This window comes from Symphalangus syndactylus, chromosome 18, assembly GCF_028878055.3.
Source record: "Symphalangus syndactylus isolate Jambi chromosome 18, NHGRI_mSymSyn1-v2.1_pri, whole genome shotgun sequence".
NCBI lineage: Eukaryota > Metazoa > Chordata > Mammalia > Primates > Hylobatidae > Symphalangus > Symphalangus syndactylus.
This window is the reverse complement of record NC_072440.2, coordinates 71773764-71794789: the sequence shown is the minus strand read 5'-3', so window position 1 is coordinate 71794789 and position 21026 is coordinate 71773764. Positions and strand designations below refer to the sequence as shown.

Genomic DNA, 21026 nt, shown 5'->3' with positions numbered 1-21026 from the left:
AGTAAGCAGAGTGGATGAGGAAGAGTTTGTCTTGCTGTCTCAGAGGTGGCAGATGTGGAAGAAAATCTGCATATCAATGGACCTACACAGTTCAAACCTGTGTTGTTCAAGAGTCAATGTATTTTTAGCTGTTTGAACTCTGCTCTTTCACTGTTACACTGCCCCAGAGTCTAAGCCCAATAGGATTTAGCTCTATAAGAAGGACACTATATTATTAAATTTTTTCACTGCCATCTTCTCTGACAGAGCCTGGTCTCCTTTATCCCTAACACATTCCCCATTCTCCATCCAGATTGTGTTAGATTTCACATTCCATCAGTTTTGTAAATAATTAACCACTTCCCTTCACAGCAAGCTCACTGCCTATTACTGTGAATTATTTACAGAAGAAATTCTGACTTGAGAAACCAAGATAATGGCACAAGTTATTTATGTAAAAAGAATGTGAGTTTTCTCAGACTTCACTTCTGCTTTCCATCTTCCCTTATTGCAATTCTTGGTACTTGCCCAGCACTTTGGAAGCATTAACCAAGTCAGTTTCACAGTTAATCTCTCATAAAAATGGGAGAAGTTACTGTCCCCATTGAACAGAGGGATAAAGGGATTAACCAGACATAGAATCTTGAGAGGATGCCCTTTCAAGACCCGTGACCAGAGGAATCCCTGGAGGGGAAGACCAATTTCCTCTATAACTTCTTAAGGTGTAGTGCAAATGTACCTTATATTTCAATTTAGTTATCATTCAGGACAACAGAAAAGATATAAAGAAATTTTCTGCTTGCCTTATACATGCTACTCATAATGACAAGAGGAATTTATTCTTGTCAAGCTAGTTCTTGACCCCTCTTATAGTTTTAAAAGACTACCCTTAGCATTTTTCTGTCCACACACACAGGAGAAGAGTTATATAAGGACCACAAAATGACTTCCATTGTCGAAATCCTTCCACGTCTCTAAGTATTGTTCTCCATAGTCTATCCCTCATCCTCATTCTGTTGCCGAGATTTGAGAGGTAGAAATTAATTACACTCTTTTTTCAAACTGAGTTCAGAACAGGATGAGAAATAGATGTCAGACAACTAAAGGGGAAAATACCACTTTCATTATGGATAATGGTAAATTGGAGACTGTGTCTTGGATCTGCAGCAACCTTCAGGCATTCTAGTTTTTACCCCTGATTTGAGACTTCAGGATGGTGCATTCAAGGGAAAGTTGGGGTCTGTGAAGCTGTCAGTCTTACCCAGAATAGCTGCCTTAAGCCTACAGAGGCTGAAGAGTGAGACCAAAAGAAAATGAGCTTTGAGAACTGCCACTAGAATGCAGGTGTGCGTCCATGCCCCATGCTGGCTGCAGTGCAGTAGAACATATCCAGTTTGCAGGCAGGTAGGTTAAAGAGGGGGACCCCAATGGGACAGATCCATATATACTTATTTATTTTTACTGATGTCACCTATCAGATAGTCATCACTGCACCCAGAAAGGAGGGGTAGAAGAGTTACTTAAATCCCGGTTCACTACAGGAGCAGAAGTTTCTTCATGGAAACATGGAGGCTAAGAAGAAAGGTGACCTCTAATGTCCCTCTTAAAGATTCTGGCCCCAGACCATAATGCTCAGACCAACTGTTTTGGTCAAGACTTTTGTGGTTGCAATTGACAGAAACCCCAACTCAAACTTGTTTAAGCAAAAGGGACTATAGTAGCTCATCAAACTGCCAAATCCACTCACTGTGAACATTAGGAGATGAAAGGCTGTCATTGGAACTCTGGTTTTTTCCTTCTCTCTTGACTGTTTTCCTTTATTGTGGCACCATTCTCAGGCAAGATGTTGGCTTGTGGTAACTGGATGGCTGCCAGCTTCCATCCCCTGAGTGATCCTGGTGGGGCGTGGGGTGGGGGAGTCTGTCTTCTTCAACTGCTCCAACAAACAAACTGGAGATGGGTTTCATGGGCCTGGGTTGGGGCATGTGCCCACTCCTGAGCCAATCACAGTGGCCATGGAGATGAAATGCTTTGTGTGTTAGTCAGTTCTTTCATGGCTATAAAGAAATGCCCGTGACTGGGTAATTTATAAAGAAAGGAGTTTTAACTGGTTCACAGTTCTACAGGCTGTTTAGGAAACATGACAGCATCTGCTTCTGGGGAGGCCTCAGGGAGCTTTGACTCATGGCAGAAGGCAAAGCAGGAGCAGGCTGTCTTCATGTGACCAGAGCAGAAAGAAGAGAGAGGTAGGGGAGGTGACACACACTTTTAAACTACCATATCTCACGAGAACTCACTATCACCAGAACAGTCCCAACTGGGGGAATCTACTCCCACGATTCAGTCACCTCCCACCCAGGCCCCACCTCCAGTATTGGGCATTACAATTTGACATGAGATTTGGGCAGGAACACAATCCAAACCATATCACTGGTTGGCTGATCCTGGATCGTATGCTACCCCTCCATTGGAATAAGGATGTAGGAAAAAGCTTTATCCAAATCACATGGACTAAGATTAGGGGAAGTGAGGAGTCCTCAAGAAATATGGGGTGCTATGACCAGGAGACTCAGAAAAAAAATCACAGCCCTTTTGTCTTTTCCCTGATCCCTTTGGATTTTTTTTAAAAATAAACTTAATTTTAGTGTAGTTTAGATTTACAGAGTAATTGTAAAGATATATTCCATGCTCAGTTTCCTCTTTCATTAACATCTTGCATTACTATGGTACATTTGTCACACTTAATGAACCAATACTGATACATTATTATTCACTGATGTCCATATGTAGTCCGATTTCCTTAGTTTTTAGTTAATGTCCTTTCTCTGTTCTAGGATTCCATCTATGATTTCATATTGCACTGAGGCATCCTATCTCCTTAGATTCCTCTTGGCTGTCAAAATTTCTAAGGTTTTTCTTTGTTTTTGGTGACCTTGACAGTTTTGAAGAATGCTAGTCAGGTATTTTGTAGACTCTCCCTCAGTTGGGATTTGTCTGATGTTTTTCTCTTAATTAGGTTAGGGTTATGGGTTTTTTGGAGGAAGACCACAAAGGTAAAGAACATTTCTTATCACATCCTATCAGGAGTACATGCTATCAACATGTCTTGTCGCTGTTGATGTTTACTTTGATGTGACATAAGGCAGCTTTTATCAGGTTTTCCAGCTGTAAAGGCACTCATTTTTCTATCTTTTCATACTGCACTCTTTGGCAAAATGTCACTACACATAGTCGGCACATAAAGAATGGGAATTATGCTCTAACTCCTTAAAGATGCAGCATCTGCATTAATTATGGAAGACGTGGAATCCTCTGTGCAGGAGACTTGTCTATTCTCCATTTATTTATTAGGTTGGTGCAAAAGTAATTGCCGTTTTTGCCATTTATAACTGCAATTACTTTTGCACCAACCTCATTTTTATTCAGTCACTTATTTATATCACTATGGACTCATGGTTTTTTTTTTTTATACTTTGGGTTATAACCCAATTCATGTTGTTTTTACTTTTTGCTCAAATCATCTCAGCTTTGGTCACTTGGGGCTCTTCTTTTTTTTTTTTTTTAAATTGGCTCCTGTGTCCCTATGGTCTACTCCATCATTGTATGTGTTTATTCACTTCTTTGCATCCTGGTATGGCAAGATGCTCCAGTCTCATCTTACATATTTACGTATTTCTTACCCGAATCCTACAGTCAATGAATTCCCTAGAAGGCCCTGGTTCCTTTTATGGTAGAATGGTTTTAGAGACCAAGATAGAGGTTTGATATGTGCTTGTTGCTTCTAGGCCCTTGCAGCTGACAGAGCAAGGAAATATATACGTATGTACTAACCAGTGTATATATGCATATCGTTAACTATGTCTTTATGTAACCTTATATTAAGCTAAAATACTCATGTGTAGGACACTGGTCTGGGACCAGATGAATCATTCTAGCCTTCTCCCCTTGCTTGTCTATAACCTTTCGCTCCAACAATAAAAAAACTTGGCTTCCACCATTTGCCACCCATTTATTAAATTGTTCAATTCCCGTATGAATAGACAGTGGTTTCATAATTGTTAACCCACCCTCCCTTTGGGTTTGATGCTTTGCTTATATTCCTATTTACCTTGCCTTTCCACTAGCTGCACTATCCAATCAGGTAGCCACTAACCACTTGTAACTATTTGAACACAAATTTGAATGAATTAAAATGAAATACAATGAAAAGTTCAGTTCCTCAGTTATACTAGCCATATTCAAGTGCTTTATTGCTACCTGTGGCTAATGGACAGCATAAATATAGTACATTTCCATCATTGCCTAAGATGCCATTGCACAGTCTAGAACTTGCCTAATGCTGTGTTCTTCTGCTGCATGCCTGGCAGCCAAAAGCCAGTTCTGTTTTCTTTTTCTTTTTTCTTTTTTGGTGAGACAGAGTCTTGCCCTGTTGCCCAGGCTGGAGTGCAGTGGCATGATCTTGGTTCACTGCAACCTCCGCTTCCCAGGTTCAAGCGATTCTCCTGCCTCAGCCTCCTGAGTGGCTGGGATCACAGGCATGTGCCACCATGCTCGGCTAATTTTTTGTACTTTTAGTAGAGACGGGGTTTCACCGTGTTAGCCAGGATGGTCTCAATCTCCTGACCTCATGATCCGCCCGCCTCGGCCTCTCAAAGTTCTGGGACTACAGGTGTGAACCACCGCACCCGGCCCCCAGTTCTGTTTTCTTAGCTTTGGCTCTTAGGTCAGATCTGAGACCTCCTACATATCCAAGGAGGGGAGCTGAGACACCATATGCTGAGAGCTGCATGATGAAGATACAGGCTCTGCCCTAAAGAGCACAGCACTGTATGATGGAGGCATATACAAGCTGTCAAAGCTCATAGCGAAGCCCGAGAATGAGGCTGGGAGTTTGAGAGAAAGCATCTCAAGGGAGACTTGAGCTAGGTCTTGAAGATTGCGGCTGAGATTGAAAACCTGCCAAGGGCAGGCCTGGGGAACGGAGTAGTGTGTGCAGTGTATGGGGGGTACGGGTGCTGTCAGTGCCATATTTGCGGAATGCGGCGTTGGAGAGTCAGTAGGTTTGGAAAGGTGAGCATGTTTTGGAACATGGAGAAAGTGGCAGGGCATAGACTTGGAAGGTTATCTGTGGGTAGATTATGTCTTGCAAGCAATTTGGGACTTTATAATGAAGGTTGTGGGAGTTAGTAGAGAATTTTAAGCTGGAGAATGATGTGTTTTTATCTCTATTTTAGAAATATCACCCCGGTGGCTGTAGGATATTGTTTTGGGAGGTGGAGCTGGAAATAGAAGATATGGTTAGCATGCAGGGAGAAGAGGATCCAGGTTTTTTTTTCTTTCCAGTTCTCATCTCCTTCAACCTTCTTGTCATTCTTGCCACCTCCTACTTCTTGAAACTCTAACCTTCTTGGATTTTCTTGACAATCTTCTCTCCTAGTCTTCTCACTTTCCCTTCTGTTTTTCTTGAGTATATTAGTTTTCCGCTGCTGCCATAACAAATCACCAAAAATTTAGTGGTTTTAAACAATACAAACTTATCATATTAAAGTTCTGTAGTGTAGAAGGTCTGACCCATGCCTCAGGGAGCTAAAATCAAAGTGTCAGTATCATTATTTCCTTCTGGAGGCTGAGGGCAGAATCTGTTTCCTTGCCTTTTCCAGCTTTAGAGGCTGCCCACATTCCTTGGCTGGCCCCCTCTTTCTTCCTCAAATCCACTAATGAAGGATCAAATTCCTCCCAGATTGCATCACTCTGACTTCTCTTCTGCCTTCTTTTTCCACTTTTAAGGGTGCTGTGACTGCCTTGGCTCACCCATATAATCCCAAACAATCTTGTAATCCCATCTGCAAAGTCCCTTTTGCCATGTAAGGTGACAGAGTCACAGGTTCCAGGGACCAGGGCATGGGCATCTTTGGTGGGGGCACTATTCCACCAACCACACTGAGCATTTCACAGACTGTATTAGTCCATTCTCACATTGCTATAAAGACATACCTGAGACTGGATAATTTATAAAGAAAAGAGGTTTAATTGACTCACAGTTTCACAGGCTATAAGGAATCATGGTTGGGGAGGCCTCAGGAAAATTACAATCAAGGCAGAAGCCAAAGGGGAACCAAAGCACATCTTCACGTGACTAGAGCAAGGGGAAGAGAGAGCAAAGGAGAAGGCGCTACACACTTTCAAACAACCAGATTTCGTGAGAACTCTATCACATGATGGCAGTAGGGGGACGGTGCTAAATCACCAGAAACCACCCCCGTGATCCAATTATCTCCCACCAGGCCCCACCTCTAACACTGGGGGATTATAATTCAACACGAGATTTGGCTGAGGACACAGAGCCAAACCATATCGCAGACATTTCTGGAGTTCTTCTCTAAGTTCACATCCATCCTTGGCTTTTTACACTGGTCCAGCTACTGGACTCACATTTAGAATCTGTTTGTATCTCTGTGTTCAATATTTGGAAAAATTCCTTGTGAGGAAAGGGAAAGTTTGTTCTGTAGAGCTACCAAGGATAGAAGGAGCATACAAATGGTGGTAGGATTGGTCCCAGCATTGGAGAGCCCCCACATTGCCTGGGCTAGGGAACATTGTCAAGTTAACGGTCCAGCTTTGTGAGGGAGAAGAATAATACCTAGAAGTCCACACCAGGCAGAGTCCATTGTGCATCTCAAAGGAGTCAGGGAGGTGGCAGGAGGTCAAGGGAAAAATACCAGTATCAGAGGAATGGGTGTGAGCAGACAGAGCTGCTCACAGGAGCCAGAGCAGAATGAGCACAGAGAGAGCCATGCAACTTAGAAGGACAGTTTGTAATTGGATATAGACCTCAGTTGGGGCAAATTAGGACCCCACTTTTCCCAGAAACAGAGATTGTCAATTTTTTTATGGGAACAGACACGGGGAGAATTTTGGCAGAGTGAAGCTTGCTTTGCAGACTGATTTCCTGCGAGATCAGACTTCATTAACAGAGGTGGCTACCTAGAACGATAAAGATAACTATTACTTCTTTTTTTTTTTTTTTTTTTTGAGACGGAGTCTTGCTCTGTCGCCCAGGCTGGGGCATAATCTCGGCTCACTGCAAGCTCCGTGTCCCGGGTTCACGCCATTCTCCTGCCTCAGCCTCTCCTGAGTAGCTGGGACTACAGGCGCCCGCCACCACGCCCGGCTAATTTTTTGTATTTTTTAGTAGAGACGGGGTTTCACCGTGGTCTCGATCTCCTGACCTTGTGATCCGCCCGCCTCGGCCTCCCAAAGTGCTGGGATTACAAGCGTGAGCCACCGCGCCCGGCCCAACTATTACTTCTTGAGCATTTACCATGTCCTGGGCCCCTTATGACCATTATCTCCAGTCTTCACAGCAATCCTTTAGGCTATATTTAAACAATGAGGGAATTGAGACTCAGAGAGATAGAAAAAGGGGAGCCAAGATTTATATAAAGGTCTATATAATGCGCAAACCATAGCTCTTTCAAACACAGTGCATTGGAGGGAAGCAGCTGGAAAGAGACACAGGGAGGTAGTGATCCACTGAAGACTAAAATCCTTGGACCCCCAAGGCTCTCTTCTGCTGTCATCCAGGAGATGAAAACTCACACACAGGAGTGTGCCTGAAGGAGGCTGGTGATGATGGGAGAGGGCCTGAGAACTGTATACGGGAACTGTTCTGTGCGAATTCAGTTTGGTATAGAGACAACTTGGGAAGAAACTGTTTTCTTTTTCTCAAAAACCTACAGGGAAGTAGATTTCTGTCTCTTAGCGGGAGGGCTCTCGCTATCCTGTCTCTTCAACTCTGGGTGAAACACTGATGCTGATGGCATATTGCATGGGGTGTCTGCCCTCTTTTCGAGAGTTCTGCAGGGCTTGTCTGAACAGTTATCTGTTCAGGTGTGATCCAGTGAGGATTCAATCCTGAAGGCAAACTGCACGGGTGCACAGGTGCCTGGAAGATTCCTATAAGTCTAGGATTCTGTGAGTATGGGATTTTCCTTTCTTTGTTTGCCTCTCCATTACTTGTCCACTTCTTAGAGCTCTTCAAACCCTTTTTTCCAGGGAGCTTTCCCAGATCACTGCAGTAAACAAGATATAGCCTCCTTTGAAGGTATATATATTTTTTAAATAGATGAGGGGCCAGTACACTTTGTAAAGGGTCAGGTAGTAAGTGTTTTAGGTTTTGTGAAATAAGTGGTTTATTTTGCATCTACCTAGCTCTGCCACAGTAGTATGAGAATAGCCATAGGCAATACTCAACAATGAGATGGTTGTGTTCCAATAAAACTGTATTTATAAAATACAGAGGGACTAAATTTAGCTTCTGCAGAGTCATTTGCTGACCTCTGATCAAGACCATTTGTTCTGGGAAAAATGATGTCTTGTTTAGAATTGTCTCTAGCCATAAAGCAATGCATTATTATTTGAGTCTTTAATTACTCTTTATTACTTTTTTCATGTTGGGTAAGCCCTATTTCCTTCATCAGATTAGAAAACAATTTAGGGCAGAGGCTCATGATCTTTCAGTAGCCTCACAAATCTACCATGATGACTCCAGCTCCAATGCAACTTAACAAGATTTATGACTTTGAACAAAGAGTCACAGAATCATTAACATTTATGTAGACTGGCATGAACTACAGAAATGAATGGGCTCCAAACCCACTTTCTTAGATGGAAACCCTAAAGCCTGGGCGAGGGCTCCATCTTTCCCAACATCTCATGACACGTTAGAACCTGATCTGCTGATGTGTAGGCCAGGGGTCTCATTCTGCACTGTTGGGGAACCCTGGCAGTTTATTCTGCACCAGGAAATCACTCACTGTGGGCCTGCTATTTTCTAGGCAGAGAGCCAGGATCTGGAGATCCAGGGCTGAGGGAAGCTCTGCATTCCCTCTCAAGACATATGTGAAGTTGAAATGGGGGAGTCAGACATGCCATATGCATCATGCCCCTCTCTGTATGTGCAGCCTTCCATGAATTCTACCATGCAGTTTGTTTCATTGAACAGTACTGCGCACAGAGTTCTCTTAACAATAATGGTCACACTGTTGGTAGGAGTGTAAATTAGTTAAACCATTGTGGAAGACAGTGTGGTGATTCCTCAAGGATCTAGAACAAGAAATACCATTTGACCCAGCAATCCCATTACTGGGTATATGCCCAAAGGATTATAAATCATTCCCCTATAAAGACACATGCACATGTATGTTTATTGCAACACTATATACAATAGCAAAGACTTGGAACCAACCCAAATGCACGTCAATGATAGACTAAATAAACAAAATGTGGCACATATACACCATGGAATACTATGCAGCCATAAAAAATGAGTTCATGTCATTTGCAGGGACATGGATAAAGCTGGGATCCATCACTCTCAGCAAACTCACACAGGAACAGAAAACCAAACTGCATATTCTCACTCATAAGTGGGAGTTGAACAGTGAGAACACATGGACACAGGGAGGGGAACATCACACACCAGGGCCTGTCAGGGAGTAGGGGACAAGGAGAGGGAGGGCATTAGGACAAATACCTAATGCATGCAGGGCTTAAAACCTAGATGATGGGTTGATAGGTGCAGCAAACCACCATGGCACATGTATACCTATGTAACAAACCTACATGTTCTGCACATGTATCCCAGAACTTAAAGTAAAATATAAATAAATAATGGCTGCTATTGATTAGGAATTTCCACATACCTGGCACTGTATTAATTCCTTAGAATGCATTTAATTTTCTTTCTTTAGATGACCTCAAGCCCTCTTACCACAAACATATTAAAATGTTAATTAAGAGAACACACCGTGACACACACATATTCTCCATTAAGTGTGTGGCTTCATTTTTTTTTTTTTTTTTTTTTTGAGACAGAATCTCGCTGTTGCCCAGGCTGGAGTGCAGTGGCACGATCTTGGCTCACTGCAGGCTCCGCCCCCCGGGGTTCACGCCATTCTCCTGCCTCAGCCTCCCGAGTAGCTGGGACTACAGGCGCCGGCCACCTCGCCTGGCTAATTTTTTGTGTTTTTAGTAGAGACAGGGTTTCACTGTGTTAGCCAGGATGATCTCGATCTCCTGACCTCCTGATCTGCCCGCCTCGGCCTCCCAAAGTGCTGGGATTACAGGCGTGAGCCACCGTGCCCGGCCATGTGTTGCTTCATTAACTATTTTATGGCTTACAGGCAATGGGAATTTCTGGGTGACCTCAGTCAGCTAAAAATTATTTACCTTAATGACGGGAAAAGTGAGGCTTTTTCAAGAGTGATGCCTCTAGGCTTCACAGTGTTCTGGCAGCTGAGACCCCTGAGGGCATACTCTCTGTAGTGCCCTCAGGCGATGGGTTTTGGAGAGACACACTCTTGCTTCTACGGAAACAAAGTCCGCTCCTCACCTCTCAGAGCTGAGCGCACATACTAATTTCTGCTATTCACACAGCCCCATCTTCTGATGAAATCATGTATTAGTGATATGATTTTAGCCATTGCCAGACCAAATTCCCATTGTAGCTTGGTAGATGAACAAAAAAATATTAAGTAAACTCTTTTAAACTATCAGCTCCACTTACATGGTCTGGCGTGATAGGCACTTTAGTGACTGATCATTTATTTTTCCATAAATAAGTCTTCCCATGGTGTTTGTAACACAATATGCATACAACTGATTTTCTGTAAACTCCTCAGTCACCATGCCTAGATTCAAGCCAACCGTTTTCCTGTGTCCACTGGGATGCCCATAAGTTAGCATCTGAGCAGAGAGAACAGAGGGGGAAGAATCGGTGACATCAACCAAGAGTCTGTTTCCTAGAAGCTGCATACAAAACTGAGTTGAAGTCTGTTACAACGCAAGTTCTAGGGAAAATATGACATTCATCCAGCATGACAGCATGGTGCATTTTATAAAAGTACAATCACATTGAGCTTGCTGGGGTTGACCTAATCAGACTAGGCAGAGACATGTGAGGCAGAGAATTGGAGGTGTGTTTATTTCACTACGGAGAGCAGTGGAAAAATACAAGGAGAAAGAACTAGATGCGGAGGGCCAGATTCTCGGCTCAGATTTGCTGCTCCAAGTAGAGTAATTTGGGGCAGATTATTTAATTTCTCACAGGAAAGATGAAGGAGCAGTCGAGAGAGAGAGGCAAGCATTAGATACTTTCTCTGATATTCAGGGATTCTCTGGAATCAAGAAACATCTCCTTGATTCTGAATCAGACCATGAGACATCCTGCAGTGGATTCAATAATGCCCCTGCCTGCTAAAAGATATGTCTCTGTCCTAATCCCTGGAAACTGTGAATGGGATTTTATTTGGAAAAAGGTGTAATTAAGGGTTTTTTTTCACAGATATAATTAAGAATCTTGTGATGGGAATATCATACTTAATTACTTGGGTGGACTCTAAATCCGGCGACAAGCATCCTTACAAGAGAGAGACACATGGGGGAGAGGCAATGTGAAGATAGAGGCAGAGGTTGGTGTGATGTGGCCACAAGCCTGAGGATGCCAGGGCAGGCACCAAAACTTGGTGAGGGCAAGGAAAAGATTCTCCCCAGAGAAACAGAGAGAAAGGCCCTATTGATACCTGGATTTCCAGCTTCTGGCCTTTTGTTTTAATAGCCACCCCAGCATACACCCCAAAGACATGGAGAAGGAGGCACCTGTGCCAGGAATCAACTGAAGCAGTGATTTTTCAAAGTCCATTTTTTTTCTGCTGGAATGTTCTATCCAGTCTGCTTTGGACAAGAGCACTGGATAACTGAGCCCCTGAAACATTTGAGCATCAGAGTGGCTTTGCTGTCTCCCCTTCCAGGCAGAAAAGAATGCCATTGCCCTTTTCCTCCATGGTCCAGAGCAATGGAAAGATAATCGGCTGCCTGCTTCTGCCCCCACAGGCTTCTGCAGCTGCGCAAAGCTATCAGGGGAGGTAGCCTTTCCCACTAAGGCAATATTTTAAATCAAGAGTGTGGCCTCCAGAAAACTCTCCTGACAGGCCTGGTTCCTGACCCAGGTGGGAGCTCTGGATATCGATCCTCTGTGACTCTGCAGGTAACACCGTGACAGATCTGTCCGCGTGCTTTGGTGCTGAATGTCATGTCTTTCTGCTCTTGCTTTCTTGTCCACATGTCTGGTCTTTGGGTATTTTCTTTTTTTTTTTGAAACAGAGTCTCACTCTGTTGCCCAGGCTGGAGTGCAGTGGCGCAGTCTCGGCTCACTGCAACCTCCGCCTCCCAGATTTACACCATTCTCCTGCCTCAGCCTCCTGAGTAGCTGGGGCTACAGGTGCCTGCCACCACGCCTGGCTAATTTTTTGTATTTTTAGTACAGATGGGGTTTCACCATGTTAGCCAGGATGGTCTCAATCTCCTGACCTCGTAATCTGCCTGCCTCGGCCTCCAAAAGTGCTGGGATTACAGGTGTTAGCCACCGCACCAGGCCGTCTTTGGGTATTTTCTTCCTTCCACAGTGGGATGGAAGAATGAGTGTTAGACTCTTGGAGAAGTCAGCTCCCAATCTAGCTCCGCCCCTTCCCAGCTGTGTGCCCATGGGCACCACCCTTAATCCTATGGAGACTTTGTGTCCTCATCTATGACATGCAGGAGAGGAGACTCACTTTGCAGGTCTGTTGATGATTAGGAATATGCTGAAATAATTGAAGTGAATATTTACTGAATGTTTCTTATGTGTCAAGTCTGTGCTAAGTACAAGAATTATTTTGTTTAATTCTTACAAGGATATTGAGTTAGATTTGACTGTTATCTCCGGTTAATGTGAGAGGAGACACGGCCTAAAATAGGTTGAGTAATTTGACGCAGCTTAACCAACCAGTGTGGGGGCAAAGTCAGACTCATACTCAGGACCGTCTTACATAAAACTTACGCCCTAACCCTTATGCCATATCGCCAGCGGTTGTGTGAGTAAATTTGCTTTAGTTGCATGTGTTATAATCTTAAGATGGCTTCCCCCAACGAGTCTCTGCAATGTCCTGTTTTTCCCTTTTTGTATTAGTGTAGGGCAGGGGTTGGCAAATTATGACCCATGAGACAAATTTGGCTCACCACCTGTGCTTGTAAATAAAGTTTTATTGGAACACAGCCATGTTCACTTGTTTACAAATGGCTGCTTTTAGACTACAACAGCAGAGTTGCGTATTTACAGCTGAGACTCTCTGGTTTGCAGACCTGAAAATCTGGCACTTTACAGAAAAAGTTTGCCAACCCCTGGTGAAATGGGAGAAGTTCCTTTGTCCCCCTCGCAGGGCATGCGATAGGGGTGTGAGGCGCTTCTTTGGTGCCCCACTGCTCAAACTTCTATGGGGAGCATGCACACGGACAGGCTGTGGGGCTCCGATCCCATGGCAGCGTCTAGGGTGAATGCTTACAGCTCCTGAAGCCCTCGTGGGCGTTTGCTACAGGGTGCTCTTTTAGCCGTCAGTAAGCAGCTTGTGTTAGCTCAGTTAGACCCTCTGCTTATCGGAAGGACAGAGGGCTTTCTGTATCTCAGGGTTCTTGCTTAGATGTACCCGAAGAATTGGATCACACGTGGGCTTGGAAAATGGGTGCAAGATTTTATTAACTGGAAGTGGCTCTCAGCAGATGGAGCAGCCAGAAAGGAGGTGGTTTTCCCCTGGAGTCAGGCCGCTCAGTTGCCCAGTTTCTCCTCTGACACCCCCTGCCTGGCCCCGCCGGCCAAACTCCCGAGTTGTTCCGCTGGTCAATGGCCTGCAGGCCTACAGATGTCGTCGGTGTGCTCTTCTGCCGGCGTGCTCCCCTTGATGTTCACCCCTTTTGTCTTCTGCTTATGTGTTCCTCTCAACATCCAGCCGCTTGTGTCTCTGCCTGCTAGGGTCTTGGGGTTTTTATAGGCACAGGATGGGGGTGTGGTGGGCCAGGGTGGTCTTGGAAAATGCAACATTTGGGCATGAAGGCAGGCGTGCCTGTCCTCACCTAGGTCCGTGGGCACTGGCCCCTGGGGTGGAGTCCTTGCCAGGGATCATGCCCTTCCCTTCTCAGCACTTCCCTGTCCCCCTTCCGTATCACTGGGGTAGGGGAGAGAGCATGAGCTTGGAAGTTAGGAGGAACTGGGTTCAAATGCTGACTCTTACCATTTCCAGCTCTATGACAGTGGGCAGGCTCCTTGAGCTCTCTGCTCCTCAGTTTCCTCCTCTGGGAAGCAGGTAGGCTGGTGGCCATCTCAGGGAGTTGAATGAGAATGCCCAGCAGAGGGTCGGAACAGAGGATGGCAATTCCTTTCTGTGTCTCCTTCCTTCTCCTCTCCCTCACTGTTGTGTCAAATGTAACCAAGATCACTTCCTGGCAGCCTCCTCTGCAGCCTTCTCAGGCTGTTCTCCAGCTCCCTGAAGGAGCCTGCTTCATAGCTTCCTGGTCCTGGGTGGTCTGCAGGCTTCCCCACCCAAACCCTGCCCTGCCTGTGCGTGACTCCTGTTCACATGGACAGACCTGCCCCTGACCTTAGGCTTCCAAATCTCTGAAAGGTCCAGGGCCCTTCTCTAATGGAGAATTGGACCTGTCCAGCCTGGTCCAGACGTCCCTCCTTCCGAGCTGTGCAGAAATCTGGCTTCCCCACAGTGAACAGGCTTCAGATTCTTTAAAACATACCGCAGCTTGGCCCCTGTTTTCCTTGACTCTCTGCCAAACCTATTACATGTGTCTGAGCAGCAAGGGACTGGAAGAATTACGATTTCCATTTGGCTTCTGCGGCCGCTTAGTCTAATTTGTGCTGGCTTTGAAGTATAGCGATCGCTGTTTTAGTTGTTTGGACTTGGGGGCTGTTTTAAGTCCTGTTTCTTTCCTCCCCCTTTCTCTTAGCTCTTTCTCTTTCCGGGATGGGGCTGCGGGAGAAGAAATAAAAAGTGAAAAAAATTGAAGCTTAGCTGCCACCATCAGACACCCCTCTCCTGCACAGACTCATTTGCTCCAGCACCGGATTTCATTAACTGAAGGGCTACATTGCAAGCCAAGGCACAATAATGAGTTTGTAGCCACTCAGAACATATGGAATGTTTTTGCCATTAGCTCCAATTCTTGACTTGAAAGGGGGTGTGAGCAGGGCAGTTTAAACAGCATTCTATCATCAGCATGGGGATGCATGAAGGAGCCTGGATCTCTTCTCTTCCCCATCACCTCCCTCCATGCTGCAGTCTCTGCCAGCCCTCCCATGGGAGAACACAGCCATGGGAATGAATGCAAGTTCATGGAATCAAGAACCAAAGGAAGTTGCCAATCACCTCTTGGCTGCCAATTCCACTCGGATCTCTTCCATCCTTTTCTACTTGACTTCTTGGCAGCATGTGACACTAGCGACTACTCTTCCATAACCTAGAATGGGTTCTGAGATGTTGGTTTCTCTTGCTTTTCTTCTTACCTTTCTGGCAGATTCTTCCTCTGTCTATATTTGCAGGTTCGTTTGTACATGTTTAGAAGCATTCTCATTGCTATCTAAGTTGAGGGGATTGGGGAAATCAAAATAAGATAACTACCACAGGACTTTCCAGTTGCTTTCCTAGCTCCCGTGTCTCTCTTCTTTTGCTCTACCTCCCTCTCTTTCTTCACATAGACTTTAAATGCCAGTTGCTGGTTGGGCATTGGAGGATGAGGGGCTATAGCTGCTGGCCTGGAGGACCTCATGGTCTATGGGATCACTTCACTTCCCTCTCACACTCCACTCCTAAATTTTCCAGCAAACACATGTTTCTGGGCTCCCAAATAGCAGAGACTAATGCGTTTTCCAAGTTATCATCTTTGGTTATGGAAACTCTCCAATAGAATGGTGTGAACCCGGGAGGTGGAGCTTGCAGTGAGCCCAGATCCTGCCACTGCACTCCAGCCTGGGCAACAGAGCGAGACTCTGTCTCAAGAGAAAAAAAAAAAAAAAAAAGAAACTCTCCAATAGACTCTAACCTAATTGGAGTTTAGGATTCATGTCAGAAATGTAGAGACAAGAAGTATTTTATAACCAGTAACTCACTTACTAGGAGGTCACAGGGATTCACAGAGGGGATGTTACTTATTCAAGAACACGCAGTATGGGAGTGGCTGGTTCACAGCATTTCCCTCGGAACATCCTCCCGAACCACCATCCTCATCACAAATGCATACTTTAAGAAGTGGAAAGAATTCTCTAGCAGATGCTCTTGGTGCCCTATGCAGGTCCCATCTGCTTGGCCAGTGCACTCACCCTCCTCCCCCAGCTACTGCAGCTGTTGGTAGCTAAGGGCTTTCAGCTGCTGTGTTCTGTGGAGGCTTAATCTTGGCTGATGGAGCCCTTTCCCTAGGGATGCCTGGGAGCTCAAGCTCCCCAGTCACCATGAAGTGCAGCCCATGACCAGGGACTTTTCGTGGGAATAAAGGCCCAGCTGTCTTGCATTTGGGCAGGAAAACCTCCTTGCTGCAGTTTATGCTTAGGCTTCCAGAGGAATCAGGCTGTCCAGACTTCTACTGAAGCCACGTTGCTCCTCCCTACCTTGTCCTGCTTCCCTCGCTTCTCTCCAGGTTCCTCCCCCATCTCAGGCCCAGCTTCTAGGAAACCTGCTCTATGACGATCACCACCACCTCAACTTATTGGGTGGGCCTCATCTCTGAAGTGATAGGGTTGGCCAGCAGCATGGCTGCTGAGTTGGTGCGAGCAAAATACATGTTATCATGGTCATCTGCATGGCCCAAGAAGTCCACATGAAGAGGTGGACTCCAGCCCTATCTTCTGAACTGAGAAAGCACCATAGGTCCTTAAAAGATACAAGAGGAAGAAGTGGGGGTTATTTCCCTGGCAGCCAGAGGAGGAAGAGCAAGTGGAAGCGGTTATAAAAAGATGGGATACCACTGCAGGAACATGAAGCACTGTCTCTTTTCTGCCAAGTGTTACACTGCATGGACAAGGCAGTTTAATTTCCTCCAGGCAGACATAGTTTGGATGGCATGAGGCAGGTTAAGTTGCCTTTATCTGAGAATCACTCAGAATTAAATGACAAGAAGGATCTATATTACAGAAGAGAAAAAATAGTCTGGATTGGATTCAAGCGTTTTTCTTTCTCATACTTCTCAACTCACATCTATCCAAGAACGCAGGGATGCTCACTGCTGGTACATTCCAGCTAGAGTCAGTGTGAAGAAACAACGTTTACGGGGGACTTCTTTATGTGCAAGGGGCTAGGCTAGGGAGTGAAAACGTAGTTTAATGAGAAAGACGCATTCACACACATGGTTTCCAACATTGTTTAAATGGGAAAGATTTTTTATTGGAAGGATCTTGTATTTCACTAGCATCTGTCCTTTGAGTAGTTCCATCTCCATTGCTGACTCCTAGGTCCAAGCTTCATCCTTTCTTCCCTGAACCAGAGCAATATTCTCCTCACTGGAGAATATTGCTCTGGTTCAGAGCCTTGGCACATCCAGTTCGCCTCTTTTCCCTTCCATTCCAACACAGTGAGATTTTACAAATGTCAACCCCATGATGGTGCTTCTTTGTTCTGAGCTCTTTACTGGTCCTCATTGTCTGGATTTCTCACCATCACATATAGGGCCCTACTTTTATCTCTCTCCACTGTTGCCGTTCCTGTCTTGACTCCACCACATTGGCCTTTAGGAGCATGCTCCTTCCTGCCTGTGGGCCTTCCTCACGTGCTCTTCCCTCTTCCTGGAACTCCTACTCAACTTCAGCTCTCAACTCACCACACTTCCTCAGGAAAGCCTTCTCTGCCCTTCCAGAGCAGGTCAGCCTCCCCTTTATAAGCCCTTATGTTCCCCAAACTTCTTTGTCACATGGGTGAACATTACTTATTGACTAAGAAATGTGTATTTGGGGCCGGGCGCGGTGGCTCACACCTGTAATGCCAGCACTTTGGGAGGCTGAGGTGGGCAGATCACCTGAGGTCAGGAGTTTGAGACCAGCCTGACCAACGTGGAGAAACCCTGTCTCTACTAAAAATACAAAAAATAAATCAGGCGTGGCAGTGCATGCCTGTAATCTCAGCTACTGGGGAGGCTGAGGCAGGAGAATCGCTTGAATCTGGGAGGCGGAGGTTGTGGTGAGCCGAGATGGCGCTATTGCATGCCAGACTGGGGAACAAGAGTGAAACTCTGTCTGAAAAAAAAATGTGTAATTAATTGGTGGTTTGTCTGTCTTATTTACTGCTATATTCCCAGAGTCTGTCACAGTGCCATGCATGCTATAGGCTGTCAATTTATTTGATCAATTATTGATTTAAAATTGATGTTAAATCAGACAAAATGATCCTATGGCACCTATATTTGAGCTCTCTCCCTCACTTTCTGTCTCTTTTTTTTTCCTATAAAATCCTTGGGCTAGTATGTCATACATAGCCTGATAATAACAGTAGCACCAACCATAAATAACATTTGTTAAATTCTTTTAAGTTTCATAAAATACCTTTGCATGCATTTCAAAAAGCCTGTGAGGTAGTTAGTATGTCCACGTTACAGATGGGAAAATCAACACCCGGTAGAATATAGGTAGTTGGCAGATGCTGAAGGTAGCTGTGCCATGTATTAGCTGTGGGGCCTTAGACAAGTCAGGGAAATTTTCTAAGCCCTAGTTCCTTCAGGGGCAAATCAATCTTTTCCTGAGTATCTCCATAGCACCTCTGCCTATCCCCATCATGGTGAGTTTCATATTGTATTTTAATTTTTCAAAACATTGATCTCTCTCCTACGCCAGACTCAAAGCACTCTGAGGCCAAGGATTATGTATTATTCAATGTTGCATCCTGGATTCCATACAGTGTCTGGCATACTGTAGGTCCTCAAAGTGTTTACTGAATAGGAATCTAATAAGATGACATGGGGAAAGCACTCCAAATCATGATACTAACATGGTGACCACTGAATCATCAGCATGGGGCAGGAAAAGATCTTCAGCTTTGGATTCAGGCAGACCTGAGATGGACACAGACTGCTCCTCTGATCTGCTGCCAGGGCTGCTCTGATGGTGAAACCTCATCGCTTGGCACATGAGAGGGACTCAATATGGTGTGGCTCTATTATCTAAAATTGCTGCTTAAACTTAACTTGCAAGGTCCAGTGGCACAGTATGTCTCTGTGATTTGTATGGAAACTTCTAGGTCCTCGATTCATTAAGAATCACTCAGAATTGCTATTGATGGTTGCTGTTACTGTTATTACCAGGCTTTGACATACCAGTCCAAGGATTTTGTAGGGAAACAAGGAGACAGGGATGCCTTTGAAGGCTGTAATTGCAAACTTGAGTCACCAGATCATCCCCTGATTGGTTTGTCTCTTAATTTTGACTGTGTATGTCGAGTCATTTTCACTTTCCATTGAGCTACTCAATTAAACCCTCATATTTTCTCACCCAAGAGATGGGCAGTGATTGAAAGCTGGCGACAAGCCCATATTTCTCTGCCTGTTATTTTCTCATGTATCTCCTAGGAAATACTATTCGATCTGAAGAAGTACTTAAGGAAATATTAATGTTTTTCTAACAGTTATTTATCTGTCAGTATCTTTCTCCATTTCTGTGTACTTGGTTAGGATAGCCTTATGGGGTCATTTGTCTCTCAAGCAACCATGGTGTGTGTGTGTGTGTCTGTGTGTGTATGTGTGTATATAGATGTCTCTGTGGGCATGCATATATGTATGTGTTTCTGTGTGTGCATGTCTGTATGTGTAGGTTTGGGGGCAGTCAAGAGTGAGTGACCGTGGGTCATGACATAAACAAGAATCAAGTAATGGCACAGTATTATTAGTATTTTTTAAGTCTAATTTCAATTGGTTCATGTGTCTGGGCGACATTTGTTTACACAGCCTTGTTATTTATGGCACATGGTGAAACTGGGCTAAGAAATGAATTTACAGCCTGGAATGAGACAAACAAATCTTGGTAATAACGTCTCCCCTAACAGTCCCATTAAGGGCCCTCACATCTATGGCTTAGCTATGTTTTGCTCAAAACACATTCTGGGGTCTTAAAAAGCCCAAGCTTCATGGGAGGCACTTTTCTTTCCACACAAACTCTCCTTTAAATGGAGTTCATCTCCCAGGCCACTGTCAGTAACCCTCTCAGTATACGCCATCTAAAACTCCTAAATCAAAGGGGTAAATGGTATGAACAGAACATTCATATATGAAGAAATGCAAGTAGAAATTGCACACCCTGGAAAATACTCAACCTTGCTGGTTATCAAAATAAAATATGGACATTCCATTTTATCTCTATTTTTTTATATATATTTTTATTATACTTTTAAGTTCAAGGGTACATGTGCACAACGTGCAGGTTTGTTACATATGTATACATGTGCCATGTTGGTGTGTTGCACCCATTAACTTGTCATTTACATTAGGTATATCTCCTAATGCTATCCCTCCCTCCCTCCCTCCCCCAACCCCACAACAGGCCCTGGTGTGTGATGTTCCCTTTCCTGTGTCCAAGTGTTCTCATTGATCAACTCCCACCTATGAGTGAGAACATGCGGTGTTTGGTTTTTTGTCCTTGCAATAGTATGCTGAGAATGATGGTTTCCAGCTTCATCCATGTCCCTACAAAGGACATGAACTCATCATTTTTTATGGCTGCATAGTATTTCATGGTGTATATGTGCCACATTTTCTTAATCCAGTCTATCATTGATCAATATTTGGGTTGGTTCCAAGTCTTTGCTATTGTGAGTAGTGCCTCAATAAACATATGTGTGCATGTGTCTTTATAGCAACATGATTTATATTCCTTTGGGTATATACCCAGTAATGGGATGGCTGGGTCAAATGGTATTTCTAGTTCTAGATCCCTGAGAAATCGCCACACTGACTTCCACAATGGTTGAATTAGTTTACAGTCCCACCAACAGTGTAAAAGTGTTCCTATTTCTCCACATCCTCTCCAGCACCTGTTGTTTCCTGACTTTTTAATGTTTGCCATTCTAACTGGTGTGAGATGGTATCTCATTGTCGTTTTGATTTGCATTTCTCTGATGGCCAGTGATGATGAGCATTTTTTCATGTGTCTGTTGGCTGCATAAATGTCTTCTTTTGAGAAGTGTCTGTTCATATCCTTC

General features: G+C 44.5%; 1 long non-coding RNA gene across 1 annotated transcript in view; it reads right to left on the bottom strand.

Moving 5' to 3' along the window:
• Positions 1-14599: 14599 nt before the first annotated feature.
• The window catches only part of LOC134733594 (uncharacterized), a 154479-nt gene continuing 148052 nt past the window's right edge, over positions 14600-21026 (bottom strand). The window contains exon 5 of the long non-coding RNA XR_010117223.1: positions 14600-14828. This is a non-coding gene — a long non-coding RNA (uncharacterized lncRNA). The remainder of the gene's footprint in view (positions 14829-21026) is intronic.